Here is an 18604-nt window from a genome sequence, read left to right as displayed (position 1 = left end):
ACTTTATCAGTAGTTAAAAATAATAAATTCGTTAGATTTCAATATTGGTTGTTTTTTCGTTGATTAAATGTTAAAAATTAACAGATATTTGTCTTTTTAAAACATTTCATTCTATAATAAGATAATTATTCTACCATTGTAATTGTCGAAAACTAATTGCTAATTGATATAAAGCCTAGCCACTATACACCATCAAGAGCAGAGCTGATACTTTAAACTCGTATGACATTTATTCTCTCTGATATTTAATAGACCCTTTAATAAATCCTTAAAAATATAGGCCAAAAATTTACACAAATAATGAAATTTTTTTTCTTGTACAAAAATTTAACAAATGTACTTAAAATAATTAAAATGAAAGCAAAAATAATGAAGAAATATTTTCAATATAAACATCAATTAAATAATATCAGCTTACGAAATGGTCTTTTTATTTTTACAAACAGTATTAATATAACGGCCCTCACCTGCTCCAGGGACTGCTGAATTGGGTTCAAAACGACAAGGCTACGGAGTTGAATATTAGTAGTCATAAACTCGAAATTGGGTTGACTGTTTAACGACGGTTATAAAATAAACTAATAAATTTAGCCGGGATAGCCTGGTTGATAGGGCGTTGGACTCGTGTTCGTGAGAATGGGAGTTTGAATCCAGCCGGAAGAAGAATACCCATGTATAAAATGGTGACTGGTGCATGTTAAATCTGTCGGGATCACAAATTTCTTCGAGTTCTCACAGCAAATAAATACCCCTGGGTACTAATCTGGCAGTTCCCTTGTCTTCTGGATTGGTTTCAAAGTTACAATTTAGTAGTCGTAACTCGAAATTGGATCGGTTGTTCAACGGCGGTTATAAAAAAAAATAAAACTAATAATCAAATTGTATTTTCTTGTTTTTCTAACTCTTTGCATATTTTCTACGCACTTTCAAAATTTCATATTTCTAAGTCTTATAGATTTTGTAACGTAAAAAAAAAAAAAAACAATTGAGAAAAAAATTTCCGAAAAAATCATTAAAAATTGCAAATTAAATATATTCAAAGTGAATATAAGAAAGAAACTCTGTTAAATATATAGTGGCCCAGCACGCCACATTTTTACTCTGTGCTTAAAATGTGTTTCTTTTGTAACTTTTTTCCCTCGTTCAAAAAATATGTGCAATAAAAGAAAAGTTCTACATAATAGTCTCGTCACAATTAATATATTTAACAATAAAGTAATATTGTCAAATTTTTTAATGATATAATGTTAATACTCAACAATAAAAAATAATGACAGTTAACTTTAGGTGTATAGAAATGTAATTGAACTTATAAGGGCCCCATCATTTTCAGTAGCTTAGGGCCCCACCAAGCTTAAATCCGGCCCTGGTTCCACGTTTAAGATATTTCCTTGTTTTGATATAGAAAGTAGGAGCAAGGTTTAATTGCATTTCATTTGCCTTATTAAGTATTTAATTTACGCATTGTTATTTGTTTTTTTTAAGATTATCAATTAATATTAACTCAATTTAAAACTTAAATTTATGCTTGGAACGGCCTTACCCAAAGGACATTAAACGGCTATTATGCTCCCTTCTTAATTTCAGTAAGTTTCACGTAAACACTGAAACTATAATTTAAATTTAATTATCAATATTTTAATTTATTACTGTTATTACTATTTTACCTTAATTATTATTATTATTATATTTTTGGATGTATGAGTTGCCGATAGATTCAAGTAAATAGCTTTACAATACATTTATAGTTTTTAAAAAATGGAAATTAGCACTAACGTTAGTTAGATTTACATTAATACCAAAATATAGCTCAACAAATAAAAATAATATTTCAGAAATTGAAGATTTTTCCATATTAAAAAGTTTTATGAGGCTCCAGACTACTTATCAAGATTTTAAAATAGAAACTGCGTATTACTATAATTTGATTCTGATTTTTGCCAAACGTAGCATTTATAATATTTTCTTAACCCACTTTCGAGTGTATCTATGGCTAGAAGATTGTACTTGTAATTTCGGTAACTTTCCGATTAGCTTAAGCAATTTTGATTTCAAGACAGGATAATATATGTTTTATTCGTTTTTTAATCACCATAAGTAGAATTGATTGCTTATAGGAATAATTGTGATTCATTTTGAAATTGGAATTCATTTGAGAAATTTGATCTCTATAATTGATCAAAAATCGTCGAATACTGTCAAGTTTCGAATAATATCCATAAAAATTTTTGTGACCAGTTCTAAGACACCCTAGTTCAGTTTGTTTTAAACGATAGTTCGGGTTCAACATGGAAAATCACGTGATCGATTGTAGCGGCTCATGGGTACTAATTGATGGATTACTTCTACAACAAAATTTTCGGAACTTGAATGTAGTTTATCTATTGATTCGACTTCATATTTATGTATAGTGCGAAGCAAAATTACTCGGCTTAAATAACTTTCAATCTGATATGTAAATTTTTTACGCCTTGAGTCTCAATTTTATTTTGTTCGAGGACATAATCTTGTACATGCTAATTAATTTATACAAACGATATTTTAAGTTACAAAACCAGAAAAAAAAAAAAAAAAAAAAAAAAAAAAAAAAAACGATTTTTTTCTTCTCCGATGGATTTGAATTTTTGATCCTCAACATATGGAAGGTAGTCAATATTTTAAAAGTTTTCCAGCTTGAAAATATTGCCAAAGTTGTTGAGGCAGGAGAGCGATTGAATGTTTGGATCTCTTAATGTTAACAAAACTTTTTGAGCATTTCGGTAGATTTGAAAAACTTTTTTAAGCGAATCATGAAGTTTTTACACACTATTATAAGATTCGTTCATCCAAAGATAATTCTATGCAAAAAATAACCTTAAATAAATATTATTTTTTATTTTATTTGCTAATTGTCAAAAACACTTTTCATTGCAAAATATAGAAAAAAAATTTCATAATTTTTAAGAAAGTAATTTTAAAGGCAAAATGAGAAATTTGAATGAAATCGGACTACTAGTTTCCAATTAGTCCAATTTAAAAAAAAGTTATTTACGTAAAATTCGATTTCTGAAGAACTCTTCGATTGATTTCATTCAAATTTTAAATTTGCTTTAAAAGTTATACGAGGCGAACTTTGCAAAAAGGAATTTTAACATTAAGTGATTCAAACTTTCTACCGTTCTCCTTCATAAACTGTTGATACCATATTTTGCAGATGGCAGGTGCTTCTCCTGTTTTAAGGGTCTAGGAGCTAAATTCCTCATAAAGTTAGACATTCAAACAACTAAGATCGAGTTGTAATATATACATTGAAGTCCGATCAATAGATAAAATATTTTCAGGGGTTTCCCTTTCTTGCGCCCTGTTTATACATAAATGCATACATCGTTATTACATAGCACATGAATACATGAGTACATATATTGAACATAAATTGTGTATATACGTACAAACATACGGGAGTACAAATATACCCACATTTACATAGATACATATATACATTATACGTATATTCATATAAAGTATGTGTGTCCCGCAGTGGACTGATCGTTAAGACACGGTTCCCAGCAGATCACCGAAGTCAAGCATCACTGGCTACGGTCAGTGTGCGGAAGGGTGACCATTTGGATCAGACTGCGTAGGGCCCGAGAGTGTGCGGTATTGGTCCTCGTTATACTGTTCTACAGTAAAGTGCTCGACTTCGAGTGCAGGTCGTCGGGTTACCGAAGCGGGGGTGCCATCCCCTCTGCAGAGGATCAAAATTGTGATGGCATGTCTTCGGATGTAAAATAACTAACAACCTTTTCTTTCTTTAAAAGTTTATTTGCAATTCGCAATTAAATTTCATAATTTTAATACTTAAAATAGTTAATATTTCAATAGGCTATATGAAATTATAGTACCGATAATTTTAATAAAGTCGTTTCTTGTAAATAAAAATTATTATAAGGAACAGATAAAACTATTCTTTGTGATTCTAAAAATTATCATGAAATTTTTACAGAAATATGAGAAGAGTAAAAATAAATTTCATGAAAAGAAAAAAAAATAAATGGTAAGATCCTAACGTAAATGCACGGAAAAAGCATATTGTTCTAAAACATTATTCTAAATTATTGCTTTTGAAGGCCTGCTGTAATACTGTGAAGTTTATATTGCTTCAGGTAATAGCTAAACCCTTCAAATAATTATTATTTATCGATCAATATTGATTATATCTAAATCAATATAAATGAAGAGTTTAATTTTTCTAAGGCATTATTATATTTTAATAATAAAAATTTAATTGAACTTAAATGTAAAATTATAATTACAATTATTAAAAATAATTTATATTATATATATATGTATATATATATATATATATATATATATATATATATATATATATATATATATATATATATATATATATTTTACATTTTAAGCAATCTATTACAGAATAATACTCAAAAGTAATGAAAACAAATTTCAAGTTTTTATTAAAAATACAATGTGACATATTTTTTTATGAGGGGATGCCATATCATAAGTTTTAAGAAGTAATTAAATTTTTTTATATGATTGATCTTATCGAAATAAATTTCATTCTATGACTTAATAATTAAAATAGTTGTTCGATTTAAAATAAAAAAATTAAGTAATAATACACAAATTTTATTTCGATTTATTTCTTCGAATTTGCCTTTAAATGTTGTAAAGAATATGTAAAATATTTAGTACATAAAATTTTAGTAGGCAAAGTAGATTTCGGTTGGTTTAAGATAATTGCTGGTTTAATAAATTTACATACAATACTTCTGTTTGTTTCTAAGGATTATGTTTTTCCAAATTTAAAATTATTTTCTATTAGACTTAGGTGGGTATTATGTACGCGTATGCATACAAGAATAAAAAATATCGTTTTAACACACACCAAAAAACAAAAAAGATATTAATATATTATTAATATAATAAATCTACATACAATACTTCTGTTTATGCTTCGAAGGATTATATTTTAACAAACCTAAAATTATTTTCTATAAAACTTATGGGGTATTATGTACGCGTATGCATACAGGAATAAAAAATATCGTTAATTCACACCAAAAAAAAAGTGAATAAATTAAAAATGATGGTTTGTTATTTTTTACTGGTTATTAATTAAGTTTAGTTTTTATATTATATTCATTGTTGCTATATTTATGTTTTTGTTGTGTATTATAAAAACACGAATGTTCTGAATTCGTAAAAGAAACTCTGATTATTGAATTTATAGTTATTTAAAGTATTTTGATTATGCATTTATTTACTTATATTGAGGGACAAAGTGTTTATTTACTGAAACAGCTTTTTCAAACCTCATCACTTATGAGAATCTTAGGTCTAATGCAGTAGTCTTAAGTGATTTCTATCATTTTTCTAAAAGGTTAATCTTTTACTAGTCCAATTAAGATTTAATGGATAGCTATAATGGATCCAAAATATAAAACAAAATAGTAATAATTTTATTAGGTAATTAGTTCTGTTTTCAAAAAATGCAATCTAGAGTGAGATGTTATTATGAAATAAGTTCCTTTCTGATTTTTAATCCGCAGATTTTATGGGATCATTTAAGATAATTGTTGCATTTATAAATTTACTTATCACAAGTTTTTTTTCCCCTCATTTCTCTTCCTATCATTAATATATATTAGGTTTCATAAGGAAAAATGAAAAGCATTATTATTTGTAAAAGTTATGTTGTATTACGTACAGTGCGTAAAATAAAAAAAGGAATAAACCTGAATAACTCTTGATTTAATGATCGGATTTTAACTTAATAGATCTCAATTTAAATGGTTTGAGGGCCAAACTTAAAATATGCTAATTAGTTGGTGCAGAAAATATTTTTTTTTAAGTTATGAAACCAGGCAAACGTGTTTCCTCTACCCATATATAATGTTGGATATTTGTCCCTCAAAATATGGAGGGTATTCGCTATATAGAAATTAAGGTCCCAATAATTTTTTTTATGTCAAAAGTTTGGGCTCTTTCATTTAATTGCAGTTTTCATGCATTTCGCCATCTCTCGAGAACTTTTGAAACGAATCGAAAAATTTTTGCACCTCATAATAAAATTCATTTACCTAAAATAATTCCCAGACGAAAAAAGTTTTTTTTTTAATTATTTATTATTAATAGTCGGAACAATTTTGAATTTAAAAATATATAAATTTTTATATAATTTTAAAGAAGATCAATTTAAATGCTAAAATACAAAATTTGAACGAAATCTGTCGAATAGTTCTTGAGAAATTAAATGTGAAATATATAACTTTTTTTAAAATTGAATAATTCAGTTGTATTTGACTGATTTAGTACACATTAAATTTTGCATTTTGTCATTTAAAATGACATTTGTTAAATTTTCAATTTAAAGTTTTTTAGACTATTCTCTTAATAAATAAATTAATTAATACTTCTTAAAAATTATTTTTGACAAGGAACTATTTTCAGGTAAATGAATATTATTATTGTGTGTTAAAGCTTTTAGTTAGTGTAAAACATTCTCGAGATATGGCTATTTATTTCGAGAGTCAAGAATTCGAACAAATTGAAAAAAATGTATGCTTTTTTTTAGAAAAAGTACGCGTCTGTTTTTCTAATTTAAAGTATTTTGAATCTTAGTATATAAAAGTTCAAACTTTCGATCATAAGTTATTCATTGTGCTTGCTTTTTTGCACATACAGAAGTTGCTTTTTTTTTATATTAATTGAAAAGTTTCCAATTGATTATATTATTTTTTTTTGTTTTGTTTTAATTAGCATAAATATTTTCATTAAAAAAATTTTTTAATTTTGAATTAACACGTAACTTAATAATGGATATATTTTTAATTGTTAGAGGGGGCACCAAAATATTTTCAGTGCTTAGGGCCTCAAGAGGTCTTAATCCGGGCCTAATCCCTTGCCTTATTATACACATATAATATTATTTTTTGTGGATATAATGAACCAAAAGAAGAGAGAAAATCGGATATTATGAACTTTTTTTTTGTTGTCTTCGATTGATATTTTTTCTTCATTCTTAATAATTTTGAAATTTCTACATGGAATACAAATACAGTAGAGAACCGATTATCCGGAACGATCGGGACTATCGCTATTCCGGATAATTGATTTTTCCGGTTTTCTGAATCGCTACAAAAAGCCGTTTTTTTAGTGTTAAACCCAACTAAAAAAAAAAAAAATATTTGAAAATAATCTTAAAAATAAGAAAAAACGATGAGGTAATACACTAATGATTATTTCTGAAATGATGGTAAGGTAAACATCTTTCAAAAAAGAAAGAAAAATCCTAAAATCCTATGAGGAAAAAAAAATTTTTTTTTAAAAATTGCGGGAAAATTTATCGAATTTCGTTCCGGTTTTCTGATTTCCGGATAACGGGTTCTGTACTGTACCGATTTTTAAAAGCATCTATTGAATGGAATGTAGCCATTTTGGTTCTTCCATCTCAGTTTCAGAACCCTAAATTTTTTGCATGCAAGACGAAGAGTAATAAAAATAAAAGATAACACATTTTTAGTTACTACATATTGATTTTTAATCATTTTTGTATTTCATTTTATGGGTCATTTATTTAAATGATGTGTAATAAAAGGGGGGAGTTCGGAAAAATTGTTTGCAATTGGGTATAATATGAAAAAAACACAACTACTTCGATTTAGTAGGAACAACATATGACGCAATGCTAAACGAATGGAATTTAGTTGTTGTTTATTTAGTTATTGTTATTAGTAGTTGCTGTTATTTATTTTAGTTGTTTATTTAGTTTCAATAACTTTTCTTTATAATGCAATAAAATCTGGCGAGCAGCTATTTAAACGATCGAACACTTCGTTTGTTTATTTGTGCCTTGAAGTTAGGCTCGCAGAAAATGTCGTTCATGGGTTAAATTTAGTAGGAACAACACAACCTGTGACGTAGGCTATATTATACCCAATTGTTTGCAATACGGATGTAGTGAACCGAAATTTCGGTCCCTTGAAGGTTTACTATAGCAGGCTTTAACTGTATTTCATTCCACTGCTGTAATGTTGCGATTATCAACACTTAAACAGAGCATTTAAAAGACCAAATCTTATACATATAGATTCGAGATCCCCTTAAAAGATACGACTGGTTAAAAGTACATTAAAGTAATATTTACGTGCATACAGTTTGAGGGGAAATTGAAAATTTGTTCATGTTAAAAGAAGTTTACGTCAACAAGGTTCAGCTGTATATTATTATAAATCTATTTTTCAATAAAAAGGCAATTTTTTTTAAAAAATCAGTTTTTTCATTTTTAAATGAAACAAGATACATTAATTCTAAGTAATTAATTTTCTTAAAATATATTGCTAAGTTAGCTGATAAAAAATAATTTAGAACACTAATGTTTAGAAGAAAATTCATGTCTAAATATGCATCCAGTCCTTCACTCAAAAAGGTGTGCATGTTTAAGTTTCAGTAATCTAAAAAGACTAAAACTCACACATTGAACAAAAACAACCAGGAGATTGTAAAAAGAAATTTATCCTTTTTGAAAAAGAAAAAAAACATGAACATTGTGATTTAAATAAAAAGAAGCCTATGTTTATTATACACTTGAAAGACATTTTTTTTTTTTGCATAACACTTACTGCTGTTGATCTACATATTATACACATTGACCAAAGAAGAATTATGTGAATGCAATTTTAATATTTATCAAGTAACTAATTAATATTTTTCATTATTTTCTGTGTTATTTTGTTCACTGAAATATGTTCTGTTGAATTTGATTTCGTTTTTTAAGGTTGTAAATAATTTGAAAAATCTTTTCAATATACTATTAATAGCTTCAGGGGTGAAAAAAACCCTGAAAATTTTATGAGCAAAAGCATGATAACAAGATATCAATTTATATACTACTCATATTTAATATAAATTTTTTGGACTAAGATTTATAATTAAATTACCTTTTAATAAAACACTTTTATACTAACAAATTTAAGAAAAAAACTTAATTCTTACAAGAATCGCAATATCAGATTTCAAGAACCCGAAATCACAAAAAAAAGTACATTGGGTTTTGAAATCGTGTGAATATGAATCGCGTTATTGGATTTAGGAAGGCGATAATACAAATCGCAATACCGGATTTTTGTAACACGAAATACGAATCGCGATGCATGATTTTCAGATCCTGTGAATACAACTAGCGACATTGGATTTTAAATTTGAAAGAATAGGAATCGCGATATTGATTTCAAAAACGTGTAAATACAAATTGCGACATTGGATTTTTAAATCTCGTGAATACTAATCGAGATGTAAGATTCTTAAATCGCCTGAATACAATTCACAATGAATGATTTAAATCGGATAAATACGAAAATCGATGTTCGATATTAAAATGATCGCGATGTTATAAAGCACGATATCAGCGGATTCCAGCGGAGTTTCAAATATTAAAAACGATAAAAATTCAATAAACAAAAATATATATATATATCAAAATTGCAGAACAGTCACTTGTTTTGTTAACGCGATTTGGAGAAAGTTTCAAAATTTAAATTTTAGTACTTAATTCTTACTTTAAATTTTTAATTCCGGTTAAAATTTCGTTGGATTATAAGTTTTGATTCGTTGAAGTCCGTAAATCAATAGTTCTGAGATACGCGGAATTTTGCAAAAAATCACATGTTCTGTTCCTAGTTTCTATGAATTTAATCCTGGCTTCTATGAATTACCTGGGCAGATGATACGAAAAACCCGGAATACAATCACACCTGTACCTTTGAGAAATCATACTTACAACCTTAATATTAGTTCACCCACTTGAAACTTATAAAATCATGAATTGATTAATATTTGACACAAAATGAAATCACATAATTCTCCTTAGGTTACTATGGAGGAAGTAGAATACCTTCTCTTACTGAACCCTTTTAACTTCTACACAATGAAGCAATACAGAGACAAAAAAGCATTTACAAAAGCTTTGGAATCAAACAATGAAGATAAAAACATTGAAGCAATCAATAATATAGGTATTTACACATGGAAATGACCAGAATAATTAAAATGAAATGTGGTGCAATATACATTAGAAAACAACAAAAACCAACATATTGGCTACATGTTTACTTTTAAATAAAAATTAAAATGATTTTCATGAAAAACATCTTTAGATAAATTTAAAAAAAAAAAAAAAACTTAGATTAAGCTGGCTTAATACAAATTATTTCTAATTATTATTCTGTTTCATTTTGTACAAAAATTGGCTTAATATTTTGTGATGTAATTTTTTTTAATAGAGAACACTAATGAACCTTATTCTCTAATATTTCTAGGTTGAATTCAGTATTTATCTCAGCTTTTGAAATATTAATGTTCAGTACTAATAATTAAACACTCCTCAGAAATTCTTGGGTGGGGAAGTACATAAAATTATTGTAAAACTTTCAGTTAGAACTGCATCATAACTTCTAAAACTAGGGACTTTTAAATGTCTCTTAATTTGGGAACACGAAACCTATAGCGCAAGAAGGCATACACAGGAGAGCAAAATGAGTTCTTGATTAAAAATGTCAGCAGTACATGACTGGTTTACACAATGGTGTTAAGTATTTACAGTATTTATTAATAAGTGTAAGGTTAAATAGATACAAATAACAAGAAAAACTTTTTTTTTTCCATTTAAAAAAATAACTTACTCACTACTAAACAATGATTGAAAAAAACTAAAAGGAGTACTAACTAGGAGTATAGAGGAGTAAAAGGAAAACTAATAATTTTCTTGGTTGTGTTTTACATTGGCTACATTTTAGATTTTCAAATTCATGACTTTCCACGTCTAATTCCAAGAACTTTTCATGACTTAACAAAGTTACTATTTTCTCGGACAAAAGCAGAATAATAAATTTAAAAAGCATTATAATAACATTAATTAAAATGATAGGTATAACCAAAACTGTTATACTCTGCATCTTCATATTTATTGATTTTAACTTTAAAAAACAGAGTAAAGAAATAGTTGAAGCAATAAAATAGCTGAAAAAAAATTTTTTTTCCTTCTGCAGAATTATATTCTAAAGATACTTTTCTTGTTCATCAGAAAAGAAAGAAATACTCCTGATTTTTCTGTTCTCATTTCGGAATTAAAAAAATTTGCCAATTGATTCAGCTAGAATTTTAAATTGATAAAAAAAAAAAAAAAAAAAAAGATGAATAATAATAATTCTGAAATCACATAAGTTTAAAAGATACTTCACTCTAGAAATGTTTTTTTCTTCATTTTTCGTAAGAACAGCATAATTTTTAATGAGAATGATAAAAACTTTTTATATTTTAATAAAATATGACTCTGAGTGGGGATTTTGTTGTAAATTCAGATATTCGGAATTCATGAAAAATTTTGTTCAATAGCCAAATTCATGACTTTCCAGGTGCGCGGATACCGTTTATATGAAATAAGAAATTATTTTAGGGGCCGTTCAAAAAATACGTACATCCCGAAGGGGGGGGGAGGGGATTTGCTATTATGTACGGTTTTGTACGATGGGGAGGGGGGGAGGTATTATACAAAGTACGTACTTTATAAACATACACCAAATTTAAATTTGACTTTATCCTGCACACTCCTTAAGTAAATATTTAATTTTATTTAAAACATAATTATTTTAATTTTTATGAAAAAGGGGGGTAGACTAATAAAATGTACGTACTCAAAGGGGGGGGGAGGGGTTTGAAATTTCTCCATTTTTGTGTGCATACTTTTTGAACGGCCCCTTAGACATAAAACAAGCAGCACTTTTATATTATATCATTAATCGTTCCTAACAATAAAGAAATACTATATTGTATTAGCTTTGTGGTTGACTTGCAGAATGAGGGGGGGGGGGCAGGGACTTGTGCCTCCCATTTAATTTTACAACAGCCCTTTGGAGGCATGATTAAACAAAATAGAGGGCACAACTATATTGAGAAAAAAAAAGAGTAATAATATTAGAAAATTTATAGTATAAAAATAAAAATTGTATGTCAACGTTTATTGCAAATAGATTTTATTACAAAAATAAGAAATTGATCAACATTGCAGAGTAGCATTAGCTTAAAAAAATTTAATCTAAACTAATATTACGATTGTAGGTAAGACTTCAATGAAAATTATTGTATGATGAGTGGGTGCAAAAAGAGAATTATGTTTATAAATACCAAGACTTTTTGAAAAACTGAATATACTATAAAAAATATGACACTTAAAATATATTCCGATTAGAAAAAAATTCAGTACTAAACTAACTACTAAAACTAATTAGTGTTATTTTTATCAAGACCTTGAAATTTTTTTTAACTGATTTGGCTTAATTCTTTACTAACTTAATTATAGTACTGTCTCCAAAGAGACTAAACACAATTAATCTTCCATTTTAAAAACTGAACAATTAAAATATTTATTATCTTGAAGATAATTTTTATTTATCTGTCATTTTTTTACAGACTTTACAAATTAATATATGGTCAAATTAGAATGACTTTGTTTAGATCAGAAAGTTTTAACAGTTTCCAATATAACTTTAGAAATTAAGCTCCCAATAACTCTTAGCGTTCAATATATATTAAAATTTTTTATAGTACTGTTGCATTAAAAAAATAGCCAATATCAATCAGTTAATATCTCCTGAAACTAATATTTAATTATAATTGAACTAAGCAAACAATTTTAGAGTAGAGTTTTAATAATTTTAAAACAAAAACACTAAGAATATGCCAATCTGCAAAAGAGAGATCATTTCTCGATATCACCATTTAAGAATTCTTTGATACGATTCTCATCATTGATTTGTATTTTTAAAATCAAATAGAAGAGCCAGATCTAATTGTGAAACTCCACCCTACAATATTGTATTTGCTAAAAACAACAAATAATCATATGACCTATAAATTCATTTTCCTAAATATGTGTTTTGGTTTTTTTCTTCTTCATAGAATGATTGAATCCTCAGCAGAGTAAAACAATGAATCCTACAGGATAGGCTGTATGCCAAAACCATTATTAGTGATCAGTTCTTAAGTTTGAATTATGAAATTTTCACAAATCATAGCTGCCAACCTTATGAATCAAAAATTAGGGACACTAATTAAGAGAGTAAGACAAAAATTTAACTATTAAATCATAACATTAATAGACATATATTTAAATATGTAAATTAGTAAAACAAAACTATTAACACCATCTATTGTGGAAAATTTATAATATTAATATTTTATAATTAGGAATGCCGGTATAATAGATTAAAAACAAACATTACCTATTAATATATAATTATTTATCTACAAATTAACAAAAACACAGGTAAATAATAATCTGCATCATAAACAAATATTTCTGATGCAAGTGCTTAAATACTACAAAAAAAATTTAAAAAAATAATAATTTAGTGAAATAATCAGCAACAGCTATTGGAATAGTATTTTCCAATAAAAAACTACTAAAAATTACTCTAGCACAATAATCACAGGATGCGTGCTTGTGGCAATCAGAAAAAAGGATTAGTTTAAAATCAAAAATTTTATGAAAATTCAGATTTTTTATAAAAATATCAGATTTTCAGATTGGATTTAAAAATTAGGAACAAATCCAAAAAATTCTGAACAGATGGCAGCTATGACAAATCATTCTTAGTTAGATCAAGAATCCAAATTGATTATTTTAAGATTCATAGAAAATGGGATGTTCTAAACAAAATAAAAAACAAGAATATCAGAACAGAACTACTTTGGAAAGGAATAAAAAAGTAACAGAATGACTCCTGTCTTTCATAAAGTTTCAACAGTCAAAATTTTACATTCATTCTATTTTCAGATTATTTATTTTAAAAACTTAAAATTGAATTATTTGATAATAGAAGGGAAGATTCTTAAATGTTAAGTTGTGAGAAAATAATGATATCTTAGAATGACTAAAATTTTGACTTAATTAAACCATTAGGTAATTGTACCTTGAGATAAGTACAACATGTTGAGACACATTCTAAAGCACAATACATCCAATATCTTCAGGGGTCTGTCTAGGTTTTTCTGAGAGGTACCGATTTTGTGAAAATTTAGACATAATTTGTGAAAAATTAAAAATTATATTAAAAAAATCAACACAAAAATATGGATTTATTGTTTCTTAAGGGATACAAAAATAAAATTTCAAAAAAAGTATTTTGTGAAACTACCGTTTTTCCTAAAATTGAATTTGTGAAACTAACGTTTTTCCTAAAATTGAATTTGTGAAACTAACGTTTTTCCTGAAGTTGAATTTGTGAAGGTACCACTAAACGTTAGTAAATTCGGCCTGTACAGACCCCTGATCTTTATCTACAAAGGAGTATGTTCTGTTGCAATCTTTTAAATACAGGAAACGCTATATTCTGAAAGTTCAATTTTAATGCATTTTGATGTTTTTATTTATTATATATATTTTAATTTACATATTAACTTGCTTTATGACATACAACTTTTGATTTAATGTAGTTTAGTTTTAACCCTTTATAAGAACATTTTCCGGCCACCAACTTCATTAATTTTTAAATGTTCAATAGGCAGTTATTTTCTTACCTATGATTTGCATGATAATCTGTTGATAACTTTAATAGCGGGAAAAAAAAATGAAGGGCTTCACTTAGATAAACATAGGTACCCCGTGGTAGAATCATGGTGACATGGTCACAGAGTTCTTGCAGAAAGTAAAAAATGTTGGTTTTATTTTCTGCAGAAATTTATTATTTTGCTTAGTTATCACTATTGACTTCCACATAGCTTTTAAAATCCTCTATTTTTAATTTCATATTGTTTATTACAGCTATCGAAATGAAAACACACACTCAGTAATCTTTCTTTGAAGATTCCGATTCACGTGATTTTGCCTTCGATCTTTTTATCGGTAGTTACTGCTACGGATTTCACAATTTTTTATTGCGATGAAGGTTTTACAAAATGCGAAAAAGGAAATTATTAGTGTGTTTTAGCCCTACACAATACGAGGATTCCATACGATTAGAATTAAAAAATCTATTTATATTTAAACCGAAAAGTTTTTTTTACTTAACGTTGAAACAAGAGGTTGAGGAGCTATTTTCTCTTGTCAGTTCATTCTAGTTATGTTGCTTGTAGTCTAGCTTGTTGAAAGGGGAAACTTCAAATCTTTATTATATAATTGAGTTCTTTCCAGTTTCCTGTGAACAGCATCCATGTTCAAGGTAAATTTTGATAAGACTACCACCATGGAAATTTTTAAATTTAAAAAATAAATTAAAAATGTCACAACAATGATGCAGAACTATTTTTGCTGTTGGTGAGTTGTACAAAAGTTAGGAAGTATTATGCTGAGGGTCACTAATAACTTAAGATATAATTGTAAAAATTCAGAGTGTATTTAGATTCTAGTTAAAAATACTAATATGAATTACACGTGCTTAATTACATTTCTCACATAATAAAGATAATATAAATTAAATAAATATATTTAAACTAAATTACTCTAAACGTAGACTAAAAAGCAAATAAATTAGAGACAAATAAAGAGAAAGAAACTAAGAAAATTTCAATTTTACTATTATTTAGTCAGACATTTTTTTACTGCTTATTGTATATCAGGGGTGGCCAAGCTCCTACATAGTCGAGCCATATTTCAAAATTTGAAATTTTTCGCGAGCCGCCTTTAAATATGTATTTAAAAGGTATTAAATTTTTTTTGCATAAATTATATTTATCGAAAACATATAAGTAAAAGTACAAAATATATTTATTGAATTTTAAATTAAACACATTTATTTTACTTCTTGATAATTCTTTAAAATTTAGTGAATAAATGGTGACAGCACTACTCAGTAATTCTTTGAGATGCTGGTTAGTTAATACTGATCGGTGTTTGGATTTAACGAATTTTAAAGTGGAATAAAACGATTCACATAAGTACATTGTTCCAAATATTGAAATAATTCGACAAGCAGCCTTTCTTAATTCAGGATACTTCGATTCTGGTACAAATTTCCAAAATTCAGTAATCAACGTCAACTTTAAATGTAGAGCTTGATTTTCTTGCATCTCTATTAATTCTAATTCTCCAGATGCTTTTTGTGTCATAATTATATTAGAAATGGAAAACTCTCCTTGAATTGAACAATGTTGCACCTAGTCTTTCATATTTGTTCTCAGCAATTTTGAAACACTTACAGAAAGATAATAAATTTTTTTAAAAATAATAGCACAAAAATTGAAAGGGAACTCGGGTACATGCCACAAATAATCCTTCACCCCTGCTATATAGTATCAGAATAACGAAATTGCATTCTTAAAATCCTATGCTTTAACATTTACTTTTCGAATAAGGAATCCCTCCCATTTATTAATAAAAATTCATAAGAAATCTATTTTTACTTTTTGCCAAAAAAAGAATTTGCAAAATTAAATGGTTATAATCTGGTACTCTAATGAAGACTGAAATAAATCAGTAACTTACTGTACAAAGCACAGCTGCCAAAAAACTTTCGATAACTTTTTTTTTCTTCACATTTTTATTAGTATTTAGACAGTTCAGGCCCCCGGCTATAGGTTGCGCAGATCTAAGAAATCATAGTTTTTGACCCCTCAAATTTGTTCTTTCGGAAATTTTAGTGCTACACAGGGTTCCCGCAGTTCTTGAAAATTTTAACAAGCGAAAACGATAATAAAACAAATGTTCAAATTTTAATTCCTGTGTAACCACCAAAAAAAATTTTTTTTTGCAGTTTTCCAAAGAAAGTATACATGCATTAAAGCTCAAGTTCCTAAACCACTTAAGGATTAAGTGGTATCTTAAAATAAGAAATATCTTCTAGCATTAACTTAAATTTACAACCACTAGAAAACTTTTCAAGGACCGCAGGAACCATGGATACAATTTCAGTTCTTTTTCAGAACTACTCAGCTGGAGAAAAAAAAAAAATACAACTAACACATGTTACATAACTGCAAACAGAAAGAAACATTTTTAATATATATTTCTGTGTTTAACTCTTGCAAGTAAACTTCAAATCAATATCTGTATCGAAAAAAAAAAAAAAAACATGCAACGAAAATAATTTTAGAAAGTACCACCAGATTATTAATTAATGTAGCTGTTCGGTCCAAAGTTTAGATCCGTTATTATTAATTTTACCTATATTTTATCATATTAAGTATTTTTAAATTGAATTGATTTTTTTTGTTTACCCTAATATAATTCTACGAAAAAATAACTTACACACACACAGTATTTTTCTTTCGTTTGTCTATAATTTTGTTCTAAACATAATTTAAAACCATTAAAAAAAATTTTTTTCTTGAAAAATTAAAAATCTAATTTTAAAAGTAGTAAGTAAATTTAGTTGAAGCAATTTGAGTATTTTTAAAATGTAAATTTAATTTTTGTGAATAGTTGAGCAACGACACATTTTATAAAAGAATATTAAAAGTTCAACAAAATGACAAAAAATTTAGTTCACAAGGTTACTAGTTTAACTCTAAAAATTATTACAGAAAAATGTGAATTTACCCTGAGTATCGTTATCAAGATATTAATTTATATATATCAAACATGAATAATATTTTTTAACGTAATTTTTTGAGCTAGTATATATAATTAAAGGAACTTATAATGAAGAATATGACACCTTTAAAATAACCACTCAAGAAAAAACTTACTACTTCTTATATTATAATTTAAAATAAAAAAAATGCAAATTACAACATTGAATTTTAAATTGCGTAAATATGAGCCACAATGCATAATTTTTAGATCATGTGAGTAGGAATGTCAATGTGTAGTTTTTATATCATGGAAAAATATAAAAATCGATTTTTAATATTGCAATGCATGAGAGCACAAGGCAAAATTTGATTTAAAACATGCACCAATACAAATCACATTGCTGGATTTCAAACTCACGTGAATATGAATCATGACATTAGATTTTAAATTCTCATGAAAATGAATCCTGATATATGATTTTTAGATCATGTGAATACGGAATAGCAACACATTACAGTTTGATGTTTCATTTCAGAATCTTGTAAGACATGCGATATCAGCACAGTCCTAATTATTCAAAAGAGCAAAAATCTGCTGAACAGAAATAAACGAAATGTTGGAAAAAATTGTGTGTAGGTAAACATCTCATAAGCAGAATTTTTCAAAAAAAAAAAAAAAAAAAAAAATCATCATTATTATTTTTTTTGTCTGATCATAAGTTTTTGATTACCGGCAGTCTGCAAATTAATGGTTATGAGATACATGGAATTCTGAAGTATTGGCAGAAAAATCACACGCTTTGCTTCAAGTTTTTAGACCCAGAAAAATTATACTAAAACCCCGGAATACAATGACCCTTGAAAATTTCTTTAAACAAGACTGATATGTGCTTCTCTTAAAATCCATTAATTAATTTCATTACTATATATAAACTTATTACTTCTCATATCTTACAATAAATCTCTTCAGTTACAATAGATTATAAAACGAAATTATTTATTTGTAAAAATCATTTTAACTTTACTTCAAAAGATTTTGTAAACAAATAAAAAAAAATTCTAAGTCACAATATAAATAAAGAAATAAACA

The sequence above is a fragment of the Parasteatoda tepidariorum genome, chromosome 1 (assembly GCF_982258835.1).
Source record: "Parasteatoda tepidariorum strain Cologne lab strain chromosome 1, Ptep-v5.0, whole genome shotgun sequence".
Lineage (NCBI taxonomy): Eukaryota > Metazoa > Arthropoda > Arachnida > Araneae > Theridiidae > Parasteatoda > Parasteatoda tepidariorum.
The sequence above is the reverse complement of the archived record's forward strand: the minus strand, read 5'-3'. Positions refer to the sequence as shown.